At 37.5% G+C, this 12,308-nt stretch overlaps 1 protein-coding gene across 2 annotated transcripts in view; it reads right to left on the minus strand.

Moving 5' to 3' along the window:
• Positions 1–12,308, minus strand: part of PLXDC2 (plexin domain containing 2) — a 259,999-nt gene that overhangs the window by 78,687 nt on the left and 169,004 nt on the right. The window lies entirely within an intron of this gene.

A 12,308-nucleotide genomic window follows, 5' to 3' on the forward strand; every position in this document is an offset into this window, starting at 1 on the left:
CTTGGAACTCGAGTTCTTGTTCAAGGTAGAACAGCAATCTACAGTGAACACAGTAATGCTGCAGTTTCTTCAAAGCAAAACTTTGTATTTTAATGGCATTTGAAACAATAAATGGTCTACAAATAAGCATGTATCGTTTAGGTTTGCCAACTCCAATTAAATAATGGAACTAACTTCTTAAGATGCCCCACACTATAGCTCCCATCGCCTAGAGTAAGTCTTTTCTTAATTTTTATTTTAGCCTTTACCTTGCTGGTCAAAACTGAAAAACTTTAAGTTGATTGGAGCTGAAAGTAGATTTACAAAACTAAGGTTTGCATATTACATCTCCTCTTATAGTGTTTACCAGATGGTGCCTTATGCTGAAATGCTTGCTTTTTTGCCTTCTATTGATTTAATGAAGTATACTTCAAACAGTCAACCCCCTGATAACAACAAGAATGTTAGAGTTGGCTAAAAATTTTGTAAAAGAAATCTATTTGGAATACGTCTCACAGAAATTCAAGTCTTTACTGGCAAATGATAGTATAGTTTGCAGACAATATAAACAAAACCTGTGAACCCATGTTCACATGTTCAAATAGCCTTAATATTTCGGTACTTATTCCTCCCTTTTACAGTGGTTCTATCCTAACACATAGTTTCCTTTTCATGCTTTCATGCCATTTACAGTATAAATGTCACCATTATAACTAATAATGAAGAAGACACAATAGGAAAAGAAAAGACTTAATTATGCTGGAACACATATCTAAGTAAATCAGTCCAGGTAATTAGTAACCACAGTGCGTATTTCCAAGTGTTAGCCGGATGCAGCTTTACTTTAGACAAAAATGGAAAGCAGGAGGTGGATGATAGCTGGGAAGCAGGCAGGCCTTGCATGAAGATCATTCTAATGAGAACTCCAGTCATGCATTGGAACAACTTGAAAAGAAACACAAAGTCACTTCAAATCATTCCAGAGAATCAAAGTCTGAAGCCACTGTTGAGCATGGACACTTTATCATTGCCACTACAACTTAAAGAAAGCAGCAAATGTAAAATTAACTTATTCCTGAATGGAATTCCACAGGAAATTGGCTTATACTATCTGTGACCTAATTCTGTGACAGTGGTAAATACTCGTGGCTGATTCATTTAGTCAAAGAACAATTTTTTAGACCTGCAATTTCCTGAACCACTTAATCTCTCCTTTGTGGGAGGGCTTGGTAGAGCTCTTCCAAAACTTTCCACAAGTACTATACCTAGAAGCATAATATGGTCCTAAACACTGGAATGATGTCAAATAGGAAAGCGTGTTCAGCATTTTGTAAGTTTTATGTGTATATAAATTCAACTAAAACTAAGGATGAACTAATACTAAAGCCACTTGTAAACCAAGGAGGGCATATGCCTTGATTTGTGCACTGTGTACTCACACACTCTAGATAATTTTCTTTTTTTCCAAAACAATTTTTTCTCTTTAGAAGACAAAAGGTATTATACAGTGGGAGTGACCTGACCTGGGCAAGAGCTAGCAATTGCTGAGGATAAGACTGGGACACTGAATGCTCTATTTCAGCTGCAACTTTCCACCTATTTTCTACCAGAAAACTCTTCAGAACTATGAAAAGAAAGGAAAGATAATTACAGGGGTTTTTTTTTTGAGGTCTGTGTCAGACTGCTTATTGACAGCTATGCAAAGTAGTTTTGAGCATTCCTATTCTTGTAAATGCATTTTTTGATCTTTGATATAACAAAGGAGAGATTAAGTGGTTCGGGAAATTGCAGGTCTAAAAAACCTGTTCTTTGACTAAATGAATGAACCATGAGTATTTACCACTGTCGCAGAATTAGGTCACAGGTAGTATAAGCCAATTTCCTGTGGAATTCCATTCAGGAATAAGTTAATTTTAATTTGCTGCTTTCTTTAAGTTGTAGTGGCAATAATAAAGTGTCCATGAAAATGATCTAGAGTGTAGGTCCACTGCAGTGGTCTGGATCCTTCTGTCTGACATGGGCAGCCGCTCACCTCCTTCGATAGAGGCAGTCACCCTGCTAAGAAAACCTTGCTCTAATACAAGTGAAGACTAACCAAGTATTTTGTTTTATATATTACCTACTTCATATTCTGTTTTATATATCAAGTATTTAACTAGTATGCAACAATGACATTATTTACCTGAATGACTGGAATTTCTATTATCTTGTTAAAAGATTTTTCTATCTTCTGATAACTGATTTTCTGGTAGAAAATAGGTGGAAAGTTGCAGCTGAAATAGAGCATTCAGTGTACCAGTCTTATCCTCAGTAATTGCTAGCTCTTGCCCAGGTCAGGTCACTCCCAGTGTATAATGCCTTTTGCCTTCTAAAAAGGAAAAATTGTTTTAGAAAAAAAGAAAATGATCTAGAGAAAAAGAATTGTCTCCACTGAAAAATAATGATTAAAAAAAAAGTTGCTAAGCAACAACAATGAAATAAGTTGATGTCAAATTATTCCTTCAAATAGCAATGATACTGCTTTCATAAAAGACATGCAAAATTTTGCTTATTCTCTAAAACGACCCTTATTGTAAATAAACACCTGAAACAATACTTTCAGCCTCAAAGATCAAAAAACGCATTTACAGAAACAGGAATGCTCAAAACTACTTTGCATAGCTGTCAACAAGCAGTTTGACACAGACCTCAAAAACCCCCCTGTAATTATCTTTCCCTTCTTTTCATAGTTCTGAAGAATTCAAGAGCTTGACTGAAGGGCAGGTAAATTCCACCAAAGCTCTATAAACTGACTCTACGGATTAGGGTAGTTTTGCCATCATGGTACAAGTTGGCTCATGTACCTTTTGTACAGCAGCATTTATGTTTCAGGTACAGACACCAATATTAATTTTACAACCTACAAAGCCTGATGTGTTTTAAAGGTAGCTAACTGTTTCCTTCTGAACATTAGCTGACGTTATCCAAACTGGGTCAGAGAGCCCCCAGAGAAGGCTTTTTTCTGCCATAAAATGTGCCTGAAGTTAATGGTTCACAGGGAAGCAAATGATGCAAGAGGTACATTTTTCTTGAGACAGCTTATTTAATTCCAGGACAGAGAACTGGAAAGATACTTGGAATTTAAGACCAAATAAAAAAGCATGCACTTATAAAAACCAAACAAGCGAACAAAATGCTACAAGAACCTGGAGTTCAAAACAAAGAACAAATGTAACCATCGCATACAAAATACTAAATGCAGAAAGAAATAAGACTGCTTTGGAAAAAAAAAAAAAAAAAAGTGAATTTTCCTAACATGCAGCTAAAGTTAAGTAAAACCATATGCAAAAACCCTTAGTAATATAAGCTGTGGTTACTTAGCTAGAAAAGGAACTGCCTGCCAGCAGCAGCTGAGCAATGAAAAGTTTTGCATGAGAGAGACTGTCATTGGGCAAAGACAGAGCTGCCATCTGAGTGCACAGTTCAGTGTGGGTTTACTCGAGTGCCTTTGCAGTGTATAGAGTATAAACTAGAGGGGAAATAGTAGAGCAGCTTCCGAAAAATGGAACCAGAGGAAAGTGGTGTCTCTAAAGCTTAAACCCAGATCACCCAAGGGAAAGACGCGGTTTTCGCTTGTCCATTCACATATGCAACAAGCTGTGTAGAGATGCAACAACATACTTTTCCCCTGCAAAAAATGTCTTGCTCCTTTCATTTCTTCCTGTTCATTTTCTTACTTGAGCAGAGTGAAAGTACATGAATTCTGCTGCTCATTTTCCTCCAAAACACTCTGAAAACTGTTTGTGCAGCCAAAAGAGAAAACTGCAGCGGAACTGGCAGGAGCTTCCTGGCTCTCTGGCTGCTTCTCTTTTGGTGTGAGCATAGTCAAAGTCTTCTCAGAGGTTCTGCCCTGGGGCATTTGGTGGTTATCGCCTGTGACCCCAAAGCTACTTCAACAGGTTGCAGTGCTTCTACTCCATCTTTACCACCTTAGCTCCAGTGCACTGCCCATTTTTGTTTTATGAAAACCAGAGTCAATACAAGTATAGTACTGTACAGATTAATATTTACTGCAATTTTTACAAATGAATCCCTGCCTAGCAATTATACATTGCTGAAAGACTAACATAAAATGGGATATGTTATCTACCTTATCAGAGGATCTACTTCTCCATCCCTGATAACTCACCTTGGGCTTGTTTAAAAAATGAACCATAACTACCTGTGGGGCCAAAGAACTGTTTAAGACCTGGTTTCTGTCAAACAAGAGCTGGGCATCACCAACAAAGATGAAGATGAGCTGCTCACAACTTACTGGAGGTAAAAACACCTCCAAAATCACCTAAAATTGATTCATATACCATTTTGAAGTCTCCAACTGCCAGAGAAAGTCTTGCCTCAGAAAAAATTTGGAAAGCGGATCAAAAATTCTTCCTGCAAGTTCTCCAGTTCGCTATGACCACTGATAATGCAAAAAGATGTATTCATTTCTTCTGTTAAAACAGTATTTTCCAGGACAGTAGGAAGAACAGGCCAGAGATAGGGACTGAGAAGTAGGACACGACAGTTTATACAAGCATCTAATAGTAATTTCAAAAACTAAAATAGTTCTCAGCCTTAGCAAATTTTGAGACAAATATTATTGTATTTAATTCTACACAGCAACTTAATTAAATCATAGAATGGTTTAGGTTTGAAGGGACCTTAAAGATTATCTGGTTCCAACACCCCTGCCATGGGCAGGGACACCTTCCACTAGACCAGTTTGCTCCAAGCCCTGTCCAGGCTGGTCTTGAACACTGCCAGATATGGGGCAGCTGCAACTTCTCTGGTCAACCTTCTCCAATGTCTCACCACCCTTACAGTGAAGATTTTTTTCCTAATATCTAATCCAAATCTATCCTCTTTAAGCTTGAAGCCACTACCCCTCATCCTGTCAGTACATGCCCTTATGAAAAGTCTCTTTCCAGATTTCTTGTAGGCTCCCTTTAAGGTACTGGGAGGCCACAGTAAGGTCTCCCAAGAGCCTTCTCTTCTCCAGGCTGAACAAGCCCAGCTCTCTCAGCCTGTCTTCACAGCAGAAGTGCTCAGAGCTGCAAGTTTCTCTTTGGTTGAAAGCCCACTAGGATGCTATTCTTTTGTAATTATTTAAATTTGTGCTGCTGAGAACAGCTTTAAAATGTTAGCTTTATGTCATTTTCAGGATGTTTCTTGTTCTCCATCTCACTTTTTCTGATATACCACTTATTTTTATCTTACATTCTTTTTTTTTTTTTTTTTTTAGCAGTAACAGTAAAAACAAGTAATCAATTCTCATCTCTGGAATTAAACTACACAAGGACTGAAAAGACACTTTTACATTCAATGGGAAAAATAGCAAGATGTCTCATGGAGGAAATAAAACATCAGGAATAGGGTTGCTCACTTATTTGGTGAAGCTGACAAATATTGTATAGGCATATAAAGCATAGCCCACAAAACTGCACCCTATAATTTTCAACTTGATAAAATATGTTTTCCCTGTCCTTTTCCTGGTATTTCTCCAGAATCTATTTCATGATGAAGTAAATTTAAGAATACGTTGTGCTATTAAGCCCCTAAAATATAATGGAATGCTGAATTCTAGAAACAGATAATGTCATTTACTTTCATGCCTTGTCCTATATAGCCATATTAATATTTCTTTGATGCTTCACTGAAGTAAGCTTTAAGTAATGTCATTTATCCCCAGATGGCCAATTTATTATGTCTGTGGAAGAATGTTATCACCACCATAACTGCACAAAGATTACAGTGTAATTAAACAAAAGGATAACAGCAACTATAGATCCCTCAGACAATCCATGAAAGTTAAATACCTTAATGGGCTTTCAAGATCAGTCTAAAAAAGAACCAATCACTCATGCTATTTTATATGTTTTTTCAGCTTTCTGGGGACAACAAATTAGAGGCAGATTATACATATTTTTTGGCTTTACTTTTGCTTGACAAGATTGAGTGCATCAAGCCATTTCTTCTTTTGTCCTGAAAAGTGGGATATCTGAAAGCTAAATGCCAGAAAGCATAACACTATTTCTTAACTGTATAACCTTACAAGGACTTCTTGTGTGTCTTGTGCATGAGAAGAAAAGCTAGCCAGAATTCTTACACTCTTGGCTGTACTTTGGAGTTATGTAGATATTTAAAGGCCAGAAGATTAGATTTTCACCATTACTTTTCCTGCTGCTTTGTTAATGCTGAAGGCATTATCTGGAAGAACTGAGAACATGTTTTGTATGTCACTGAGTAAATGCCAATAAATTTTCCATCTTGCTGTAGTCTCCCCACTACTCATGGCTGCTGTGGAAAGTATATGATCTGGTGGGATGCAACCCATTCTGATGAATATCCTACTCAGTTAAGCAAAGGGATTTAGGGGATTATGTGTCATGAAACTCTTCCAGTAGAGTTTTTTTTCTGACATGCCACAAGACATTCCTTGTCAGGAAGTTGTTAGGTATCAGCAGGAAAAGTACAGGAGCAAGACAAGCAATTTTAAGTAAGGACACTGTGATGGACTGCAAACAAATCACAGATTTAATTGTAACTGAAGTATCTGTTTGCATACTTTTAATAATTCTTAATTGCAGATGCTCTTGAGTTCAGTTGAAAAAAAACCCCAAAGGTTACTTGGAGTCTAATCACTTGTATATCAGTTCCTGTCCGATCAGGCGCATACTTCCCCAGAGGAAATTCTTGGACAGAGGTATGAAATACAGTATCTACTCAGTGAGATATCGCCATGTGATAGCTCCCAAGTGCCTCTCAGCTCTGGCCAAACAAAAACCAGCATGGTTCCTAGACAGGCCGGAACCGGAGAAAAGAGGTTGGGGGGAGGATTATCTTGCTTGGGCCGAATATCTTAACAGCTGTGTCATTGCAGTAACCTTGGCACTACTAAATCCTAGGATGAGGATGTTGGGGGAAAATAAAATTTTGACTTCTATTTCTGATGCAAGTGTCTCTCCTATTGATCGGGTAAGATATCCTCATGCCTAAGCAGCTCTTGTCATCGATAAAATGTTTGGATGTAACTGAGGAAAATTGTCTTTTAATGTTTGGAAACATAAAAAATGGTTCATCTTTGAATCAAAACTATTCTAATAGCAATATAGGTAACGGGTTGTTTTTTTTTTTCTTTTGCTGCTGTGTCTCTCTTCTATATTGTCACAGAGTCTAGCAAAAATAACTATCACAAGCTTTTCTGCTTGCCCTGCCTTTTCTGCTCTTCCTTCTAAATTTGAAAGCTAGTTCTTACCTGGATAAATCAGATGAAATGTGAATCCCTTAAATCATGAGTTTCATGAAAATTTAAAGACTTTCAGGTTATGATGAAATAATTATTTTCTGAAGTTTCCAAATTTCAGTATGGAAAAGAATAATAGAGTTTAGAATAATGCTGAATGCCATCAAACTGGATTGTTGTCTATTTTATAGAAGTTTGCAACAAAAAAAAAAAAACAATGTTGCAGAAGATGATAAAATTTTAATAAGTCTGCTTAAAATTTATGCATAATAGAAGGAAACTACTGAATACCTGGTTCCTACTGCAGTAAATCAGTGTAATTTCAGGTATAACTTTGGGATTATTAGGCATTAGATTAATTCCACAACTTTTATATAATGTGATTATATTGCTTCTATTAATGACTGCTACTGCTAAACCCAGGACAATTTCTTAAACTACTAAAGCTAATCCTATGTATATAATATTCACATACTGCTATTCATATAAAGAAACATAGTAGTATGCCAAGGAAGACTGCAGAGGCTAGCATGCATCATTAGAGAAGTTTCAGAGAAGCCATTAAATTAAATTTTACATATATACATAAAAATAAATGCTAGTAGGATTTTTTCAGAAGGAAATTTAGCTCTGTATTCCTCTACTGCCAACATCCTGCCATGACTAGGTGATGTCCACTTCCTTGTTTCCCCACTGCAGCTGTTCATGCTAGACACAGAATTCAGTGAATGGGTTTTTGATGGGTTTGCCTCAGCAGTGAGCATACAGCTCAAAACAAGAAGAGAGAAGCTGGTAGGTGTTTATGTGCAACTTGTCTTCAGGGGATCAAGGTCAGGATGATCAGCTCTGCATCCCTCCTAAGAGGACCTCTCTAATGCAGCCATTATAAGGGCAAAGCAGGTAGCTCTGCCCCTTTCCATGACTTCATCCTGATGACTAGAACTGGATATACCATTTATCAGTCCTCACTGGACAATTTAATTCCCCTCTTCATGAGCTACTGGGGGGTAATGTTTTGGATGTGGAAACTACCCTGGGTCAAAAATAAACAACCCCCAGCCCATAAAGGACATTTTCAACCAAGACCAATTTGCTGGTCTAACTTTTACCACACTAGACTAAAGTTCTTTGGGGCAGCTGGTAAGCTGAAGAGGAACAGACAGACAGCAGGGAAATCAATACTCAAACAGAATCGCAGCAGACACATCATATCCTGAAGTTGAAGCCACCAATTTTGGGCTCATCCTTTCTTTGCCTCCTTTCTCCACTCATTACCTCACTATCACTTTGGGCAGTGCTCTTCAGCTATGGAGTGAATTTATGAAAGCATCTGGCTTAGGGAAACACAAGTGGAACAAAACAGAACAGGCAAAGAACAAGGAAAAAATAGATTAGTCTCAGTGTTTAGAGTTTGGGAATCAAGTCACACTAGCTCTGATATCATTAGTAATTCTCTTGTGTCTCTTTCTTTTCCCCACATTAGTTTACATTAAAGCAAATTACATTACATGAAAGCACTGTATTCATCTGCACTTCAAAGCACTGAAACAAAACTTCTGCAAACAGGTGGGAAAATTGAATTATTTCCCTTCAATAAAGGCACATGTTGCCTGGATAAAGTTTTCCTTTATTATGTTTAAGGTTTTATGGAATTTCAATATTAAACACTTCATGAGAAATACAGATATTCATGCATAACTTAGAAGCACACGATGGGGGTAGAAAGTGCAAAAATATCTTCCTCAGTGTCAGTTAATACAGGATGAGATTCACTCAGATCTGGAAAGATGAAATTTTCTCTCTAAGAAAATACCTTAGCAAAGGTCCCATAAAGGTTCAGGAAAATCTGTAGAACCAGAACAGGTGATAGCACTCTTTCTGTTGATTGATTCTTTTAATCAGAGAAAAAGCTTTCCTGTACCTTCCTGTTAGAACAGTTCCAAGTCCAAGGCTTTAATAATCTGACCAAAAAAGAGTGAATGGAAAAGGAAATATTCAATACCAGTTTGAACCAGCTGATGACAAAATTCCTGCCTTGGGAAGTGCCCAGCCTCAACTTTGAACACAAAGATTGCAGTAAAAGTAACAGTACTAGGGTTGTGACTTTAAAATAGAGTTTCTGTGTGTGAATAAGGGCTCTAAGGGGAAGAGTGAAATGCTTTCTCTTATGGTCATAAAAAGAAAAAAAGGAAAAATTTTTGGTTCTAAGTCATGTTTTTAAAATGTGGGTTGCCCCTTTAAGAAGAGCCTTGGCAGGGGTGAGCCTGTGTTAAAGTTGTGCATGCAGAGGTTTAGGAACACAAGGGAATCGATTCTTTCCTCTAAAGACCTCAGACCTGTAATAATCCATCTATACTATACAATCAGAGTGTGGAAATAGGCCATGGCTGAGCAGTTGGTGGCATGTAGCTGTGTTGTTCAGAGTTCACTTGTCAAAGGCAAAAAAAGTTAACAGTAGGAAGCCGATTTGCATGCGATCACTGCAAACCCCATTAGCAAATACAGTTCTGCCAAGTCTCATGGGTCTTTTTGTTAATACATTTTTAACAGGTTGAAGTGTGGAGTCACCAACAGGATGCACATGTTGTGATGAGTTGCCAGGGCTCTTCATCATAAACTAGCATTAGCCCTGCTAGGCAGATACTATAATGAGTAAATTCCACCTCAGCGCCTTGAAGCACAAGGCACCATGTACTAACACAAGCATGAATCAGCATTTGTGTTTCTAAGCTTCAGTAAAATATGTATGAAAACACATGTGGCTCATGTCTTTCAGACATTTGCACATGACTGGAAAGGTCACCTTTCATAAATTCAGTATGCAATGCTACATGACCTAAAAGAAACTGAATGACTCAGATTGCAAATATTTAATATGAGTCTTCCAACAATTACCTGGTGAGTTTAAATATGACTTTTGGAGGAAGAGTCATAAGAAACAAACAGAAAATGACTTTAGATTATAGACTAAGAAATTAATTTTAAAGGGGCTGAGGAATTAAGTTATAATATTGTTCTACTTTGTGGAAGACATATCATACAATCCACACTTCACTCTGATGATAAGTGTTGGTCATTTAATCATATGGTAAGTTACAAGCAGTAGTAGGATATCTGTGGTAAATACCATGTAATTACAGGGCATATAAACAGTGATCCCTGCATCCTAAACCAAAGTGCAGGTTACAACATAATTATGTTTAGACTTACTAAAAGTAATCATCACATGCGGGTAGATGGTATTTGCCAAGAAAAAGTCATTTAGGTTCGGCCCAAAGAAAACATATTCGTCCCTTTCAACATTAGAAGCTGGTGAAGCATAACTGTAGCCCCATGACTCATCACCCATCCAAAAGATAAAAGTTATGGCAGGAAAGCTAGAAGACTACTCTTAATGTCTGAAGCCTTACACAGACTAACTGTAATGTGGATACAGCTGTTTCATCATGCTGTGGTGGAAAATGTCTGTATGCTGCATAGAACACAATAGGTTGCTCTTCCCATCAGATGACAGCTATAGAAGAATGGTGACAGTTCTTTCCATAAGCATTTGACCCATTTTCTTTTGAACAAATAACAAACTGGAGAGTATGGATTAAACCATCAAGATGGAAGACAAAAATCTTGCCTCCCATGAAATCTCAGAGGGCAAAATACAGTCTCGTTCACATTTTGCTATTATTCTGTTATTATTTTAAGAAGTCCCTGAAATATTCAATTCAGGAAGCATGCACAGGCAGACACAGGAACAAAACTGCATTCAGCTACCACCTGCACTCACAGTTGTTTTCATTGCTGGAGGTCATGAATGGCAGCAGAGGAAAAATGGAGAACCTATTAATTTTTTTTTCCTTCATTCATCTTGTATAACAAAATGCAGGGTTTATTTGTTTCCCTCAAAATTGCATAGACATATGGCTTGGCAGCCTTCCGGCTGTTGTCATGGCTGCTATGGCTTCATTAGGGAACTCATTATTACTTTTATTCTTGTCCAAATTTTATACCCCAAAAGCTGCTACTTTCACAATTTGCCATCAGTATGGCAACTTGTATTCCCTCTTTGAGGAACATACTTATTCAAAATAAATTATCTCATCTGGTAAGGTGCATATACCATTATTTCTTAATAGAGGAAAAGAATGGATTTGATGTTCTTTGCTAAGAAATTAAGAACAAGGCAGCGGGAAAAGATTTCAAATGTCCACCGTAAGTATACAGTTTGGGGTACTTAAACAACAAAGAAAAATTTCAAAATTGATCAGTACTATTTATTCTTTGAAAATCCACTCATCCGCAACAATCCACCCTCTTTGGTTTGGGGACTCAGTTGCAATGGTCAGCCTTCACCATTACAAGACACCATGCTTTCCAGCAACATCTGAACTACCTGATTCTAAAAGCCACAGACTTCTCCCTTTCGAGGCCATTACAGAACATTCTGCAATTCTTTCTGATATTTTTGGTCTGATGGGACCGTGATGATTTCATTGGCATGGGAAACTAACACATGAAAATACAATACAAATGTAGATAGAAGCACCTAGAAAGTTTCTTATTTTGTGCTTCAATGTGATGGGAATGGAACAAGAAGAAATAAAGGGATGGCTTGGGCATACATAACTAACTTCTTCAGGGAAAACTAAACCAGCAATTTTGGCCTTTGGCTACAACTCTGAGCAGGAGTTTAATGTTAAAGTGGTTTGTAGAGTTGGTGTTCTTTTGCATCCTTGTAAACACTGCTTGCTGGGATAGCTTAAAACACCTATACAGATTTCACTTCATCTGCGTTTTTGCCTCTGTGTGTACAGAGTTACAGGGTATATGCAGGCCCCTCTTATTTGGAATTCTAATCGCATTCAGACACATTCATGGACACTGTGGTAGTTTCTGAAGGAAGGCAGTTTGGCTTTTATCACAGGGTTGATAAGGCATACACTGAAAACAGTAACATTGGAAAAAGGAGGCATGGCTGCAGGGGAGAGAAAGGCTTGATGGTTATAATTTTAAAAAATACATCATGGACCTCCAAATACACAGAGCCAATCATGATTTGTTGTGATCAGAA

The sequence above is a fragment of the Pezoporus occidentalis genome, unplaced genomic scaffold (assembly GCF_034315485.1).
Source record: "Pezoporus occidentalis ecotype Australia unplaced genomic scaffold, CSIRO_AGI_Poc_V1 ctg40, whole genome shotgun sequence".
NCBI classification, from domain to species: domain Eukaryota; kingdom Metazoa; phylum Chordata; class Aves; order Psittaciformes; family Psittacidae; genus Pezoporus; species Pezoporus occidentalis.